This window comes from Sus scrofa, chromosome 13 (assembly GCF_054392235.1).
Source record: "Sus scrofa isolate SSC_HxYL_T2T_F1_AM1 chromosome 13, Sscrofa_HxYL_maternal_Yorkshire_Landrace_v2.0, whole genome shotgun sequence".
NCBI lineage: Eukaryota > Metazoa > Chordata > Mammalia > Artiodactyla > Suidae > Sus > Sus scrofa.
The window spans coordinates 52,026,913-52,042,196 of record NC_139395.1 but is presented as its reverse complement, the minus strand read 5'-3'; the positions used below and the strand labels follow the sequence as shown (position 1 = coordinate 52,042,196).

Genomic DNA, 15,284 nt, shown 5'->3' with positions numbered 1-15,284 from the left:
TTCAGGGCAGGAATGGAGCTGCCTGGCCTCAGAGAATTCTGAAGCCAAGGATTCAGATGACCTAGGACTGTCTGATCTTTTTTCTTCACTTTGCATGCGGACTTCTTCCTTCAGGCATTTGGAGGAAGGAGGGAGGGAAAGACATGGTATTATTTTCCTGTACTAACCTCTTAACAGGTCTATGAACAGCGAAAAAATCCTGAGAAATATCTCTAGCCTGACCTGGGACTTGTGCCCACTAAAAAACAGTCATTGCAGTTGGAAAAATGGTGTAATATGATTGGCTCAGCCTGGGTGATAACCCACCTCTGTGGCCAAGGAGGTAGGTTCTGTTGCTGGAGGAGGAGGCGTGGGCAGACTAAAGTGGATTTTCAAGAAAGAAAAGCTTGGTCCGGGTACTGAAATGGTGAGCTATCCCACTCCACTTTTAATGGACCAGTAATGTAGGTTTCTGGGCAGAGTTTTAGAGTTCCCGTCAATGACCACCCCATTCCTCCACTTGTCCACCCATCCATCTAGTTATATCCTGGTTGGTTGTTTAAGTTATTTGTAGCTGAATACCCAAATACATACACAGAAGCAATTATAAAATAAAAGAAAAAATAGTGACTCAGATCCAAGAACAACATGAAGAGACAAACAATGGTGATGGTTAAGTGTGCAGGAGACTGAACTCATCAAGGACAAGAAAGGTGTCTTTTCATCTTAATTCCTGGGCAGAGCTTGGTGCCATGTAGAAAGTGAGAGTTTATTTCTAAGTGAAAAAATTTAAATAACTACAACCTGTCAAAAAACCTCCTCCATTCTAAATGTTTCACATATATCATTTTTCTTAATATTATTTCAAAAGTTCTACTTAGGGAAATTTTCAAATGTGTGGAAATATTGAAAACATAGTATAGTGATCACCATATAGTCACAGCCTAAGATAAAGAACCGCTAAGCATGGCTGTGTTTAACTTTATGACTTTTTTAATCATTATAATAATTCATTGTATGGAAGTAGAGACTATTATTCTCACTTTACATATGGGGAAATAGAGACTCAATAACAACAAAAAATTCACACTGCTGTAAGGTGTATAAGGGGGACTTGAATCCAGATTTATTCAACTCCTGACCTGTGTACTCTTTACATGTAATATTGCCTCTCACTGAATGAGCAAACATTCAGTGGTCCTTTTGCTACCTCTCCCACCTGGCTCCAAGCCTGACTTACTTTTCCCTCTCATACTCTATGCCCATCTTCTCAGAAGAGAAATATGGGTCCTGGAATGTTTTGGAATTTAGAAAAAATGTCACCATGCCAATCTTTCATCAGCAGCAGCATCATGCAGAAGGACTGCAGGCTGGTTTGAACCCAAAGGCAACTTCTCTGTCTCTCCTAGTGCCAGTCACACAGCAGGTCCTCGTAAATGTTTTTATGCTGAAATGCCCCCAGATAGGACCACTGGTAAATCTCCACTGTGTGTTTGATGACTTCCTACGATGTCTCAGACATCATGGTATGTGCCCCATTGCTCGAATCTTCATTCAGGCTTTAACTTAAATGTCATTTCTTCAAATACCCTCCTTCTCCCTCATCACTAAATTCTTTCACCTTTATTTTTGTCACAAGTTGTACTATTATACACACTTTTGTCTACTGGCTTATTTTATGTCTCCATCCTCAATCCCCCCACTTCCTCCCACTCCCACCACAAACACACTACAAAGTGCCAGGCAGAAATTTCACTTGTTTATCCCAAATGCCTGGAGCAAGAGCCAGAAATAATAGGCGCTCAATAAATATTTGTTGAATTATCAGTTGGATTGTTTACATTTTCTCTAAACCTGTCATGTGAAACCCAGTGTCCTTTACTAAGCATTTACTATATACCAGGTACTATGCATTCACCTCAGGCTGCATATTATGCTAATTTGGATAAATTGTGCTATCTGACTGATAGGTCATAATAACCATATGGAGGTAGGAACTGTCATGATTTACGTTTTATATTTGAGGACAACGAGACACAGAGAGGAGAAGTAATGTGGTCAAAGTCACAGAGATAGGAAATAGCAGAGATAGGGCATAAGACAGGGCTGTCCGCTCCCCACCTGCATGGACTTTGGCTCCTGTTCCTCAAATCTATCGGTCTTGTGAGCCAAATATGGCCAGGTGAATACCAAGAGAGGTCCCCATTGCATGGTGTGTGGGCTGCTGTCTCGCCTGACACGTAGGGAGAAGAGTTAAAGAGGAGCCCCCATTTGTGATCATTCTAGGACCTCCCCGTGATGGAATATGAAAGAGAGCAAAGGCAAGGGCACCAAGTAAGCCAAAGGATGGACTTTTGGGGAAACTTCTCAGGTACCATTTGAAGAGAGAACCCCTGCAGGAGCTAGATAGCTTGGGCTTGACAGCACCGTTTTCTTCCTGTGAACTTGGGCCAGGTTCCCCACACGTCTAAGCTTCAGTTTCCTTATCCATACAATGAGGTGTAATAATTCCTGTTACATGATAATCACTTGCTATCGGTCCTTATTTTCCATGCTGCTACACTATTGTAGCTGTCAATACCATCAATGTTACACCTGCCAATACTAATTAAGGGCATTGGATGAGAGACAAACTTAAATTCTCATCTTGACCTTTCAAAGCCTCAGATGCTTTGTCTGAAATCTGGACTAATTGGCACCTGCCATGAAGGCCAATCTTGCAGGACTTAGAATTAGAAGGAGTTAAAGGCATTTTGATGAAGGCTGAGGGTGATAGACATGGAAAGTTTATCTTTTTCACTGTAGCTGATGCATGAGACAGGGAGAAGCCAAGGGAAGGCAGGGCCTGGAAACTCTTTGCTTTGGCAAACTTGCTCTGGCTACCTTTTTTAAGGCCGCATCTGTAGCATATGGAAGTCCCCAGGCTAGGGGTCGAATTGAAGCTGCAGCTGCCGGCCTACACCACAGCCACAGTAGCACAGGATCCAAGTTATGTCTGTGACCTACACTGCAGGCACTGCAGCTCACGGCAACACTGGATCCTTAACCTGAGTGGGGCCAGGTATTGAATCCGCATCCTCATGGATACTAGTCGGGATTCGTTACCACTGAGCCACAATGGGAACGCCTGCTCTGGCTGCTTTGAGACCTGTTGTGGTCTGTCGCTGCCGGGAGGGTACAAGTAATGGTCCTGTGTGTCAGGGAGTATCGCATGAGGGAGTGACTTTAATTTTGTCATCACTGGTGGAAACAGCGGTTTTGAGAAGCTGCCTGCTAGACACAGGATATTTGGGTTCCGCCAGTCCCAAGCCTGGCTTGATAAGGCAAATGACAGATGGATGAGCCTTTGGACAAATTCCGAAAGAGCTTCTCATTGGGAAGATGCCACGGAGCATGGCCATCACCAACGGTGCAGAATTTTTCCTTAACATCCAGTGTACCTCATGTTCAAAATAGTAATTGAAATGTATGCTGTTTATTATACTCGCATATGTTTGTAATCAAGGTACAACTCTGGTGGATGAGAAGCAAAAAGCTATAATTTGCTGCTTAGCATCATAGCTGTCGTACATTCAGTTAAATAGCTTTATTTATCTTCTTCTCCATAAAGAACCTTCCATATTGCAAATTTATTGAATGGTTAATGGCCTAAAAGTATGGGGTTCATTACAGAGCGATGTATTTATTGCAGTGTTAATTAAATAAAAGCATTGTAATCTTTCCAAATTGAACAATTATGTTCATTTAAACATTTTAAACAGAAAAATCTTTTATATACTAATTGAGTTGCATAATGAAAAGCATGTGTAATGGAAATTTAAATCAAAACAAATACTGAAATAATTTGAACAATTTTTTTTAACAATATAAAATGTCTACCTCCATCTTTATTAGAGATACTCTAACGGCCAGCTCGCTTTCAGAACTCATGACCTCTGAGCAAGGGTATATGGTTTCTGAGCCCATCGGCCACCCTCACATACCAGCTGGCCAAGCCTTCGACATCAAAGTTCTGGTTGGCTACCAGCCGCAGCCCCTGACACTCTGGCTGTTAGCCTGGATCCTGACAGGCTGGCTTGAGGCCTGTAGGCTGAGCTGACAGCCTTTTCTGCAGAGTCTGATGAATGGTTTCTGGCAACGGACAGCTATGTTCTGACTGCTTATGAGAGCAGTGCCCCATCTAAAAAATGTACACTGTCTCTCCCAGCTTGCCTGGGGTCGGGGCTTCAGAAGTGCCTGGTGCTCTGATTTTTTACACCCAAGAGGAGTCTTTATTTGCTCTTGAAATTCCCTCTCCCTCCCCATCTCTGTCAGGTCATGAGGGGTTGGTGACAAAAAGGGTGCCATCGTCAGCATTAAAGGGATTAGCTCGATGCATGCGCTCCCATAAAGATTTTTCGCTGCCTATGTTTTGTGGCTCTCTCCCATACTTCAGTTATTTAGGGCTAACTCTTAATGTAACGTTGAGATGGTAGGAAGGGGTGTGGAGAGAGGAAAACAGGCACATTTTTCAACTAGATGCTCATTTCCTGGTTCCACAGAAGGATTTATGTGGGATCCTTGGTTTGCCCACATCTTATTCTCTTTTTGGAATGACCTCTAGTTTAGCTAGACGCCATTTATGCTACATCTTGGATACACAGCAAAATGCAGGAGGGTTGCCTTCCACTTTCTGACACCTAGAGTTTGCTGGGATTATCAAGAGGCTTAAGGATAAATCACTGTACTAAAACCTTCAATTATTAAAAGGTAGAAATTGTAAGTTGCTTTGGAAGCAAATTCCTGCTTGCCTTATCCTTAGGATAAAGTTTAGAAACAGTAATATCTAATAATAATCCTCATACTCACTAAATAAATTAAGAAAAAAGGCTTATGGCAGCATGAATTAGAAAAAAATACATACTCTGATTAGGCATGTGATTCAAGTATATTTTCCCTCTGTCCCATTCATGAAAACTTGTCCAGAGTGTCACTCAAGCTGAAAGGATTTAAGCATATCCCAAAAGAATCGAGAAAACTTCATAAGGTCACCTCACTTAGGCCAAGGTTATAGTTGTGAGGGTGACTGAAGACAAGTGAGTCCCCAACATGAAAGGTTTATCTCTGGCTCAGTCACTACTTGGATAAGAGAATTACAAGGCTGGATTCTGTTCCTTAAGAGAGTCTAGTCACTGGTCTTGACCTTAGAGCTGGAAGGAAAGAAGCTACTCAATTCATATGCTGGTTCTTTATGATTGTAATCACATCCAGGGCACACAGCACTGTAATCACATCCAGTGCTCCCTGCTCTGGGGAGAGTCAGAAACACCACCTTCTAAGGCTAAGGATATATGTTCACTCAGTCACATCTCTGAGTGCTCACTGAGTGCCAGGCACTGCTCGAGGTAGTATTGATGCCACTGTGATCAAGATAGAAACAAAATGGAACTGGCCTCTTGGGGCTCATATTCCTGGTGGGGAGACAGATGCTAAGTCGACCAGTATTGAAAAAGGCCATGAAGAAAACGAAAGCAAAGAACTCCTGGTCACCTCCAGTGAAGCCACTCCAGCACACATACATTTCCTCTTATACTGTCAACATTTTTATCTTGAAAATTGGAATAGTGATCCCTTACTTTTAGCACCGTATATAATCTCTGTTCCAGGCAATCTGCTGGGAGTTAGGGATAAGACAGATAAGACCTGGCATATCCAGACTTGCAGCATTGAGTGAAAATAATAAGTGAGAAGTAGAGAAAATAATTACAGAATGTGTTCAATCTACAGAATAGCGGTCAGCAAACTTCGAGAAAGGGCCAAGTAGTAAATATTTTTGGCTTTGGGGGCCATATGGTCTCTGTCACAACTACTCAGCTCCGCCACTGTAGCATGAAAGCAACCACAGACTGTGAATAAGTGAATGGGCCTGGCATGTCCTAATAAAACTTTACAAAGGCAGGTGGCCCACCAGATTTGACCCTTGGGCCATAGTTTGCTGACCCTGCTCTGGAAGAAAGCAAGGTGGGCAGGATTCAACAGAGTTTCCATGAGGTGTTCCCCTGGGAGGCTGCCATTTAAATGGAGTGCTAAGAGAAGAGAAGTTGGTCGTGAGAGAGAACATTTCAGACAGAGGAACAGCTAATGCAAAGATGCTGAGGTGGAGAGGGAAAAAAAGTCTAGGGAGTGGCTGAAGGCTCAGTGACCGGTGGACTACAGGTGCGAAAAGAAGGGAGGTGTGAAGCAACTGCCGAGATGGGTAAGAACCCAAGAATAGGAGCTTTTAGGCCCTACATCCAAGTCAGAGATGTCTCATCTATCTACATAGATGGGAGGCTGGGGTCTGAGCAGGGGCCCAGTCGACCAAAGAAGCCAGTCTGTCTGTCTGGTGTTGAAGGGAGCATCACCTTTAATGTTTGAGAGGGTGATAATGGGGAAGAGCATGCCTAGAGTCAACTGCATGAAACAGATTTCACCCATAAATCCTTGCAAAAGCCCCAGTCAGTATTTTGGCCCAGTTTCCTTTCAACACTGGCTGTTACTTAGAGCTGATAATTGTGCACAGCTATTATTAACCAGGATGGGGAAACCTTAGCAGTTCACAAGTTCAGCTCAGATAAGCAGCCTAACATTTGGTCGCTTAACTTTCCCTCCTGAGCCAACATGATACCCTCCCATTTTCCCTCGAGGCCAGATCCTGAGCTACAAATCCCCGAGCATCTGGATATCTGTGTGCCCATTGTAGTTTCACTGCCTAGCTGTGGTGTGTTTTCCACTGCATCATTGACCACGATTGCTTCTCTAAGACCCCATGTGGTTTGGTCCTCCCCTGCCACCCACATGCACCCTCTCCCTCTGAGCTTGCTCTTCCATAGAGAGCTTTGTACTTCAGGGAAACATATCTAATCACTGGATCACTGGGAAGGAAGTTTTCAGAACAACACAAAAGGTTTCAGAGCCTCTAGAACTTCATTTTCCCCCTGGATACTGCTGGGATCTTGCTTTCCTACCTTTATGGGATTTTAGGGGATAGTGAAGATACATTCAGCAAATTTTTCCCACCTCACGTGTCCCATGTTCGTGACATCTGTCTCCTGTTGCCTGGATATATTTTTTCTGGATTGGATAAAATTTTGAACACAGATTCCTGCTTTTATTTCCGGAAATTTTGTGCGTCATTGTAAATCATATGTAATTATGTGTATAAGAACCAAAAAAAGAAATATTTGGGTTGGAACTCTAAAGCTTTGATTTGGCTACTTTAACCAGTTAGATCCAACTGAATAGAGTCATTTTCAATATCCCCCTAAAGGTGGCGAAGTAATAGTAATGGGGCTTTCCCATGGGGATCTAGTGGGAGACTCAGGATTAATTACAGAAACAAACTCATTATCCTCAGTGAATGAATTGGTCTATGACAGCATGATGGAAAAAACTTCATTTTTGATTAAACAGCAGAAGTAGCTGCTGCTGTGTGTGTATGTGTGTGTGTGGGGGTTGGGGTTATTTTCATTTGTGTCGTCTTTTAAACTGTTTGCAAGGAGACAGCCCACAAAACAGGTAGGAGATGTTGAGGGGTGACTAGATTCAGGCTGGCAGGAGGGCAGTCTTTCCCAAAAGGCATGACCCATCACCTATTTTTTGTTTAGCTTTGTTTTGCCACTGACAAGACTAGTTATCAGTTCCATGTTCTTGTCTGCAGTGGTTGAAAGCATCATAGTGCATATGGAATCAGCATGTATAGAACTTTTCTTCCTGAAGCCTCTTGGTTAGAAGTATTGGTTGCTAGCAATGTAAATTGGTTTTGGCTAATTGAAACCTAGTGCATTTATTAGGAGGATACTGGGGACTCACATACAGAGGAATGGGAACTGTAGAGGTGGGCAGGCACCTAGGGCTGGTGGGAGGATCAGGAAGATGGGAGAAGGAAGGGAAGCAAAGCCACAACCAGGTCAGCCTCATCAAACAGGGTTGCTAGTCTGGGGCTTGATCTCTTGCCCTTGAACTCTGAGACCAAGGTTCGAAGTCCCAGGAGAGAGCCCTGCCCTGCCTATGCTGAATCTGTTAACAGTGGGTCTGGCTCTAACACTTTGACTTCCAAAGAAGAAGGTGATGTTGGAATTTTACAAACTTCAAGGCAATACAACGGGGCTGTGGGAAGAATTACTTCCTGGTAGGATATTAGGGTCATTTGTAAATCAGGGAGAAAAATAGATGATGAGTAAGTAGACAGAACGACAGAGAGAGGCCTATCGTACAACCTCTTCTATTAAGAGAAAAACTCCCAGGTAGATGGTATCTTGAGTCAACACCTCCCATATCTACCAGGATAGATTCCCAATTTCCAAGTTTCATAATTCCTTTGTCATTGAGTGTTTTCTATTTTACCTTTGTGAAAGTGGCAGTTGGAATTAGGGGATCAAAAGGAGAGAGTGGGGGACACAGCCAAGAATGGTTTGGTGACATTCAACCCTCAAAAGCTAATGCATTTCATGCTAATATAACTAGTATTTTCACACTTATTCATTGTTTTTTCTCATGGCTCTCAGGTTCATATACATAAAAGAAATCACTCATTCACTTATTATTTTATTTTCTATGAAAGAGTTACTGAACACTGTAAAAGGCAATCCTCTAATTTTCTTGAAAAGGGCATCAATAAGGATCCATAAGCTCACCTTCTAAATGTGACATCAGATCACCAATCATTATATAAGAGGCAGAGTGGGAGAAATGGCAAAAGTAGTAAAAGGAAGACGAGATCATGCTTAGTTGTAGAGAAGTAAGGAAGGATGCTCGGAGGAGGTAGCATTTGAACTAGTCTTTGGAGGATAAACAAACACACTCTTAAAGCTAAGGAGTCCAGACATAGTACCGATGCTGCAGTGACAGAGATATAAATGTGGGTAGGCATGTGTGCATGCACAGGGCCATATGAGAGATTAACAGTCAAAACTCTAAATTGATACAGGAGGGCACTTGACCAGTTAGAACTTTCACTGGCAAGTCCAGAACACCAGTGTGTAACGACTAAGCACCAGCCTTGCCTATGAGAATATCAGTGGGATCCCTCCTGTACATGATCAGATTAATCAAATGGAACCAGATCAATTCCTGGTACCATTTCCTTTCAATTAAGTTATGCCTTGGATGGGCATAAGTTAGGAAATAGGAATCTGGTGTTTCCTTTTTCTGTCCTAATTCCCTAGTGTATCTTCTAGCACAAGCATCTGCCTATTTAAAAATAGGGCAATTCTGCTATTAAAAATCTATATTGTTTTGAACACCATGGCCCTTAAGTTCAAAACAACTACTTGCTGGGGTGCTCCACTGAAGGAACAGACATTTCTTTCCTTACTGGTGGACAGACTGGCCACATTTCCCTCCCTGAGAGAAGTACATCTATGTGTATATCCCAGACAGCTTCAGGGATGTACAGGGAAAGGTTAACTCTTGGCAAGTTTTGCCTGGCTGACTTCAGAACTAAGCTCCCCTGATATAAGCTTTACTGTACACAGTCAGATGCAGGCATATAGGTAGAATAACAATAGGTTATGGGTATATACAAAGGGATAGTCTCCAACTTACATCCCCCAGTGGATGTAGCCATTGGTTGTGAGCCATTCCGCACACTCCGACTGCAGCTGAGTAGAATCACGTGGCATTTCCTTTTTATCTCCTCATTCCTTACCCTCTGGAACCACCCCTTCAGTCCTACCTGGACCCTCCTCCTTCTGTGACCCCACAACACCCTGCCATGTTGGTGGTGGATCAAGAGGAGAAGGTGATCTTCTACAGCTTTCTTTCAGGGCTGAGTCCACAGAAGCCTCCCTCTCTTCTCATCTCTACCACTTACAGCTGCCTACTCATACTCCACATCCCATCCCTGATGAATGGGGTGTTCCCAATCATCTTGATTGCATATTTATTTCCATAAGAAATTAAAATGTTAGTCAAGACCCCAATATACATATATTTGTTCACTTATAAGAGCGAACATTTCTTTTCTCATTGCTAAATGGAATCAAGTGGTAAGAGCTTGCTTGGACTCAGAGCTACAATTTGAGTCCTAGTTCCAACCTTTATTTGCAGTGATCACAAGCCATCTGGAAAAAACCTCTCTGTGTCCAAGGTTCCTCAATGATGTAAAGTGTAGAACCATAGCATCCACCTAATAGGATTGTTGTGCAGATTAAATAAATCACCATGTGTGAGGTACCTGGTGCAAAGCCAGTGCTGACTATAAGCTTTTGTTTTTATTATTTTAAGTCATGGTGGGGTTCATTGCCAATGATTGGGAAATAGGGTAGTCATTTGCACCAGAGATTTGGGACAGCATGTGTCTGGTACTGTCGTGACAAGGAGAAATTCACACCAAAGGAGCCACAATGAATGTTCTCATGGAGACCTTGTGATGCATGGAGGTTAAGTGCTAGCACTCTCCACCCACAAGGCTTTGGAGACACAGAGACTGGGAACCCAAACAATTCTGACCACTTCTCCTGGAAAAACATACTTCACACTCTGCCCAAGCAAGACATAGTGTAACCTTAACTATGATCCACCTGGGAAGGTGTTTCTAGAGATCCAGAATTAGGGTGGAGGAAGTAAAGAAAGTAACACCTTTTGGACAAGTTGGCAGAAGACAGGTCTAGGTTGTCCGGCCTGGCCAGAGACCTTGCCTTGAGGTGAGCATGACCTGGACAGAAGGATAGGACCCCCCTGAGGACTGTTATTTGGGTCAAATGAGAGACAGTAGATGAAAGTACCAAGCACAGAGCTGGGGGTGGTAACCTGACTCATAATCCTGTACAGAACCTGGGAATGGGCATCAGACACTCTGTGGCTTCACTGACATTGTAAGAAACTTATTTGTATGCATGGGTTGTATATATCAAAAAATAGTTAAGATCCCATATGAAAAACTGCAAATTTAAGATAGGGTTCTATCTTAAGGCATGTTTTTTCAACCATAGAGAATCAAATTTGTTTGTTTGTTTGTTTTAATTATAAAATAACCTTGAAAGATTTTTACCAAGCAGTGAATTTTAAATTTTTCATGGAAACACAAAGTACCCCAAATAACTAAAGCAATCTTGAGAAAGAAAAATGGAGATGGAAGAATTAGACTCCCTGACTTCAGACTATACTACAAAGCTATGGTCATCAAAGCAGTATGGTACTGGCACAAACAGATCAATGGAACAGGAAAGAAATTCCAGAAATAAACCCAAGCACATATGGTCAATTAATTTAAAACAAAGGAGGCAAGAATGTACAATGGAGAAAAGACAGCCTCTTCAATAAGTGGTGCTGGGAAAACTGGACGGCTACATGTAAAAGAATGAAGCAGAAAATTCTCTAATATCATACAAAAAAATAAACTCAAAATTTATTGAAGATTTAAATGTAAAACTGGATACTATAAAACTCCTAGAAGAAATCACAGGCAGAACACTTTTTGACATAAATCCATCTCCTAGATTAACGGAAATAAAAATAAAAATAAACAAATGGGACCTAATTAAACCTAAAAGCTTTTGTACAGCAAAGGAAAACATAAAGAAAACAAAAAGACAACCTAGAGAATAGTAAATAATACTTGCAAATGATGCAACTGACAAAGGATTAATCTCTAAGATATACAAACAGCTCATAAAGCTTAATATGAAAAAAGAAATCCAGTAAAAAAATGGATAAAAGATCTAAAAAAGACCTTTCTCTAAAGAAGACATATAGATGGACAAAAGGCACATGAAAAGATGCTCAACATTGCTAATTATTAGAGAACTACAAATCAAAACTACAATGAAGTATCAGATCACACCAGTCAGAATGGCCAACATCAAAAAGTCCACAGATAATAAATGCTGGAGAGGGTGTAGAGAAAAAGGAAGCCTCCTACACTGTTCACAGTAATGTAATTTGGTGTGGCCGCTATGGGGAACCATATGGAGGTTTCTTAAAAAACTAAAAATAGAGCTACCATATGATACTGCAATCCATCTCCTGAGTATATATCAGGAGAAAAACATAATTTGAAAAAATATAGATTCCCCAATGTTCACTGTAGTACTTTTTACAACATCCAAGACCTGGGAGGCATCCAACTATCCATTGACAGATGAATAGACAAAGATACATACAATGGAATATTACTCAATGGGATAAAAATATATACAATGGACTATTACTCAGCCATGAAGATGATGCCATTTGGAGCAATATGGAGGGACCTAGAAATTATCATATTAAGTGAAGTAAGCATACAAATATAATGTAATATCAATTATATGTGGAATTTTAAAAAATCATAAAAATGAATTTATTCACAAAACAGAAGCAGTCTCACAGACTTTGAAAACAAAGTTACCAAAGGGGAAAGGAGGGATAATTTAGGAGTAAATTAAAATATACATATCACTATAGGAGTTCCCATTGTGGCTCAGTGGTTAATGAACCTGACTAGCATCCATGAGGATGTGGGTTCGATCCTTGGCATCTCTTAGTCGGTTGGGATCTGGCATTGCCGTGAGCTGTGGTGTAGGTCCCAGATGCGGCTCAGATCCCACGTTGCTGTGGCTGAGGTGTAGGCCAGAGGCTACAGCTCCGATTCGACCCCTAGCCTGGGAACCTCCACATGCTGAGGGTGTGGCCCTAAAAAGACAAAAATAAATAAATAAAATATATACATTACTATATATAAAATCAATAACCAACAAGGACCTACTACATAGCAAAAGGAACTATACTCAACATTTTGTAATAACCTATAATGGGAGAGAATGTAAAAAGAGAACATATATATATATATATATATATATATATATATACACATACACACACACATATTCCATATACATATACATATATATGACTGAGTCACTTTGCAGTACATGTGAAACTAACAGATCATTGTAAATCAACTCTATTTCAATAAAAATTCAAAATAAACCACAAAATTGTTTGCTAAAAAGTAATATAAGAAAAAAAGGCCATATTTTAGAAATTAGAGCATCATTCCAATATTTTCAGGCTGTCATATACCACTCCTCAATCTAGGTGCAAGAGAGTGTGTTTTTCTGGCATAGAAAAAAAAAAAGTGTGTCAGTTTCTATGTTGCAATTCCTTCTGGAATTCAGCTTTAAAAGACAAGCATTTATCTAATTGAACTATTAACACCATCTCTCTCCAGTTTATAGAATGTTTTCCTCTATCTACTTCCCTTCAACAGTCATAGTTAATCACTCCACAAACACATAACATATCAGAATCTGAACTGCTAAATACAGTGAGACAAAAATGTCTGGGAGTTATAGGGTATCTTATCTGAACACTTTCCCCATTGCTTGTTGAGCATTTCTTACTATCTGCTCATTATATTTAATAGTCTAAAATGACAGATTACTTGAATGGTAGTAATTGCCCATACAAGAAAAAAAAATCAGAAATTAGGAGGTTTCAAATTTCATTTGTATCTGTGTAACTGAGTGAAGTCATACAAAAACATGGACTAATTGTACGTCCTTTGCCCCGCAGTGTGAACACAGCTCTGGTTTCCAAATAGAAAATTCTTGCTTCAGAAATCAGTCATTGGTTTGATAAGTATTTGATTCAGAAGCTCAACTTGAACCTCAAAGGGATTGATGGTACCAAATAATTTTGATTTATCCAATATGCCTCCAGGTCACCCCAGGGACAAGCAGTGTCCCCCCCACAAGTTTTCCAAGTGCAGCTCTCATTTCTCTTTGTGAAAAATCTGGCTTGCCTATGTGTGCCACATCATATTCCCTTTCTGAAATGCAAGTTCACACTCTTATTTCAAATCCAGGTGAATACTCAGCACATGGAATTGCTGGCTTCAAGGCCAGGCATAGAGTAGCGACCTATCAAGTGATGACATTTTTTAGATGTATTGGGTCCTGAAAAGGTGTTTGAAACAAGAATCAAATTAAAAAATGAGTGGTTACATATGTGTAACTGACTCTGTTGCAAGCCATTAAAAAGGAATGTGTCGAGAATGCCATTTGCCTCAATTCCAGAGACCTTTTCTCTGTGAGCTTGAATGGAGGTTGGGCCATTTTCTGGGCTGTTCGGATAGGGTATTGCCTGTTCTGTTTGAATTGGGGGCAGGACTCACCTTGGGATCTCAGTCCAGTGTTCCCATTTGTGAGAAACATGATCGCAGGGGTAATTATTTGACTGCTGAAATATTGCTTTTCAAACACGAGCCCTCGCCCCCTCCTTTTTTTTTTTTTTTTTTTTTTTTTTTTAGCAAAGTCTGTATCTATTGTATCTGAACCAGCAGTAGTCATAACAGCCATCTCTCTTCTAAGGGAGAAATGAGCTATCAGTTTTTCTCAGGCTTGAGCATTCTCCCACCTGTCCTCAATTTAATGCACAAATGAAAGCACATAAATCTTTGTGACATTTTGGCATAAAGCACCTACTTCAGATGACTCCTTTAGGAAACTCTGAACCCAGGTGTTTGGTTTTTGCATAAACTTTGCAAAATGAGAATTGTAACGCGACTGTGTGTACACACACATACACGCACACCTCCCCGCCCCCCCTCCCCCCGCCGAAGGTGGTCGCATATGAAATGTGGAGAGCCGAAGGGGTGTGGGAGGGAGTAGGAGAATAACATGTGTGCAAACTTAATATATCTTTTCCTCACCTTAAGTTGGACCCAGACAGTTAAATTATAATTACAGCCCCATCTGGAGGGGGAGAAAGTACAGTACCGGAGCGCTCCAAACCTTTCAGCCATGGGTACTTTGTCAGGTAAAATAAACACACGTCCTGTTCTCAGCCTGGGGTCAAACTCAACAAAAGCCATGAAAGATGGGACACTCATCAAGAACCAGATTGTGAAATGGTCAGGGTGACAGCAACAACAGGAAGGAGGAATAAAATGGTTGGTTACTTCTCTCAAGCCAGATGGCTCAAAAGGCTGCACAAGGCTTACCTTAAAAGGATGTAAATCCTCAGCAAAAGTCATGGTGGATTGGTGCTGCTGCCAAGTGTGGTGGGTGGAGGGGGAAGGGGTTCTTCTCTAGCCAGAGAAATTGTTCCCTTGAAGAGCAATGACCCAGACTGCGCCATCACTATCTCCAGAGCGTTTTAATCCAATCATCTCTGTGGTTACAAAGAGGTGAGGCTGTAAAATTAGAAACACTTGATGCCTGTGTGCCCTGATCAATGAAAGAAGCTCGGCTTGTTGTTTAAGAGAATGCAGGTGATGCAGACAGGAGAGAGACAGAGAGGGCCCTTGGTGTGTTTGAGCCCCTGATGGATATCATTCTCAAGGCCAACCCATGCTACCTTTT

At 41.4% G+C, this 15,284-nt stretch overlaps 1 long non-coding RNA gene across 3 annotated transcripts in view; it reads right to left on the bottom strand.

The window, feature by feature from the left end:
* Nucleotides 1-15,080, bottom strand: part of LOC102162847 (uncharacterized) — a 163,207-nt gene extending 148,127 nt beyond the window's left edge. For all 3 annotated transcript variants that reach the window (XR_014823374.1, XR_014823371.1, XR_014823375.1), the window contains exon 1: nucleotides 14,924-15,080. This is a non-coding gene — a long non-coding RNA (uncharacterized LOC102162847). The remainder of the gene's footprint in view (nucleotides 1-14,923) is intronic.
* Nucleotides 15,081-15,284: the final 204 nt, after the last annotated feature.